This window comes from Rhyacophila brunnea, unplaced genomic scaffold (assembly GCF_057557595.1).
Source record: "Rhyacophila brunnea isolate RB1 unplaced genomic scaffold, BYU_Rbru_1.0 scaffold_293, whole genome shotgun sequence".
Classification (NCBI taxonomy): Eukaryota; Metazoa; Arthropoda; class Insecta; order Trichoptera; family Rhyacophilidae; genus Rhyacophila; species Rhyacophila brunnea.
In genome coordinates, this window is record NW_028232958.1 from 48,677 (window position 1) to 51,754 (window position 3,078).

Here is a 3,078-nt window from a genome sequence, read left to right on the forward strand (position 1 = left end):
TCGAGCGGAATTTCTTCTGCGACAAGTTCCTCGTTTTCATTAGGATTCGAAGGCAGGATCAACGTAATCTGATCACCTGGTTTGATCTTATAGTTGGATTTGATGGGCTTGTCATCCACCAAAACACACTCTAGTTTGATGGCATTTTGAACACGATTACGTGAGACTTTCTCCAGTTTGTCCATAAGATATTTGTCTATCCTAATAGGTTCTTGTTTAGGATCTACGATAATACGCTCATGCTCGTAGAGTTCGTCCGACGGCTCGAGATCTGATTGCTTAATGGCACCCATAAATGATTATTATTTTTTAATCTTCAAAAACACCAGTTATTCCGATGCTATAAACGATCATATTGGTCGGTCCACGCTTCGTTTGGAATGCATCAACGCTACTAGAAACGATATCTTCATAACTTGGTGCTAAATACTTGCTTTGCAGTCCTCCCATATAACTTGCCCGCAAATTTAGGTAAAAATCATCGGATATTACGACACTAGCCCCTAAAGCACCACCGATTGCTAAAGTTAGGTTGCTCTTTTCGGTAAAAAACGTGGATGACTCCTCATCATCTGTGAGCGTTTTAGATGTACCACTAAACATCCATTTACCACCCAAAAATCCCTCAACATATGGCTCAACTTTCCAGAACGAAACAGGTGTATAAAATCGTACAAAACCATGAATCCCTTGAATATTGGCATACGTTCTATAGTCAAAGTCTCTAAACACTACATCTACTTGCTCTAAAATCGTGGCTGAAGCCGAAGCATAGGGTGACCACTGATATTGGATACCCCAAAACAATGGTGAACTTGACTTAAGTTGTCGTAAATACCGAAACTCTAAGCCTATCATGGCATCTCGGTTAATGTTTTCACCAAATGTAGATAAAGGTCGAACGCCATTCACATTCAGCTCCAGCATATTGAGTTTGGGAACGTAATCTTGACTGTAAAGTGACCATGAAAGAAATATACAAGATATAAAAAGGCTGAACTTTTGGATGATTTTTAAACTCATACTGTTAACATTTAAAAGATAATATATATAACTCAATTTTGGCCTAAAGTGTTGAAAAAGTCAAAGGCCAATGTTGCGCCGAAAGGCACATCCAAGTTCCATAATCGAGTCTGTTTTGGCAATGCCAGGTATATTATCTATCAAATCATACAAAATATGTCTCATGTGTTCGTGATCACGGGCAGCGATCCTAATGTACAAGGTATAACTTCCACTTACGTAGTAACACTCAGTTACTTCGGCAATATTTTTGAGTGCCGCTATAATCCGCTCGGTATTGTGGTCACGATCCAAACTCAAGCCCGTAAATGATGACCAATCATAACCAAGTTTTTTCTCATTTAGAACTGGTTTAAAGCCCGAAAGAATCCCTAATTCTTGCAATTTATTGATCCGTTGATGCACCATCGTATTCGATATACCTAATTCCGTTGCCACTGAAGAGTACGGGATTCGCGCATCTTTTTCGAGGATAGATAAAATTCGCTTGTCGAAATGGTCAATTTGCATTTTTGTGATGTTGAATTAATTTTAATAAAGTCATATTAACTACAAATATAAACATTTTGTCATAATTTGACATTTCAATCATATTATTGACACATTTTTAACTCAAAATAAATACATACAGTTTAAATTTGACTTAATTTTGTCTCATTATTCATGGTAAAATCAAAACAGATGTCCACAATATCAACTTCACACGAGTCAGCCAATGCACAAGCTCTTATCGATCTAGAAGATCAGTATGGAGCACACAATTATCATCCACTACCAGCTGTCATCGAGCGTGGTGAAGGTGTGTTTGTTTGGGATGTAGATGGAAAGAGATACTTTGACTTTCTATCTGCCTATTCAGCTGTAAATCAAGGACATTGCCATCCTAGGATAGTAAAAGCGATGACAGACCAAGCGCAAAAATTAACACTCATTTCGAGAGCTTTTTATAATAATCTACTAGGAAAAGCTGAGAAATATCTTTGCGAAACCTTTGATTTTGATAAAGCATTGATGATGAATAGTGGCGCAGAAGCCGTAGAAACAGCCCTTAAACTTACACGTAAATGGGCGTATAAAGTAAAAGGTGTAGAAGAAAACCAAGCAGTTATTTTATTTGCCAATGGTAACTTTCATGGTCGAACGATTTCTATCATCTCTGCATCAAATGATCCTTCTAGTACCAAAGGTTTTGGCCCTTTTGTGCCAGGCGTTCAGAGAATTGCTTACAATGATTTACAGTCGCTCAGATTAGCTTTAGAAAGCAATAAAAATATAGCAGGATTTATAGTTGAACCTATCCAAGGTGAAGCAGGAGTTGTTGTTCCAGATGAGGGATATTTGGCTGAAGCTGCAGCACTTTGCCGTCTACATAATGTCCTATTTATAGCTGACGAAATCCAAACAGGCATTGCTCGAACAGGTAAACTTTTGGCAACATGTGGGAACTGTACATGTGAGAAATCTTGTCAAAATAAACCAGAAATCAAACCAGATATACTGATTTTGGGCAAAGCATTATCAGGTGGGACTTTTCCAGTGTCTGCTGTGATGGCTAACGATGAAGTCATGCTAACTATCAAACCAGGTGAACATGGATCCACTTTCGGTGGTAATCCTATCGCATGTGCTGTTGCTATAGAAGCATTGCAAGTTGTTAAAGATGAAGGACTTGCAGAAAATGCGGAACGAATGGGAGAGCTTTTCCGAGAAGGACTAAGGGCTATAGCTGAAAGAAACAAATTGATCACACTGGTCAGAGGCAAAGGCCTTCTTAACGCCATTGTCATTGATAAAACTGACGACTCAGAACTTGCATGGAATATATGTATGGAATTTAGAAACAATGGACTGTTAGCTAAACCAACACACGGCAATAAGATCAGATTAGCGCCACCGTTAGTCATCAATGAAGCGCAAATAAATGAGTCACTTGCCATCATCGAAAAATCACTTAACGCTTTTTTATAAGCATATTTATAGATATCGTATATTGTCCTTTCAAAATAGTTGATATGAGATACAAAATATTAGTTTTAATGGTGATATCCTTTGCAT

At 38.0% G+C, this 3,078-nt stretch overlaps 1 pseudogene; it reads left to right on the plus strand.

The window, feature by feature from the left end:
• The first annotated feature begins 1,704 nt into the window (after window positions 1–1,704).
• On the plus strand, window positions 1,705–2,991 carry LOC147068677 (ornithine aminotransferase, mitochondrial pseudogene; annotated as a pseudogene).
• The last annotated feature ends 87 nt before the right edge of the window (window positions 2,992–3,078 follow it).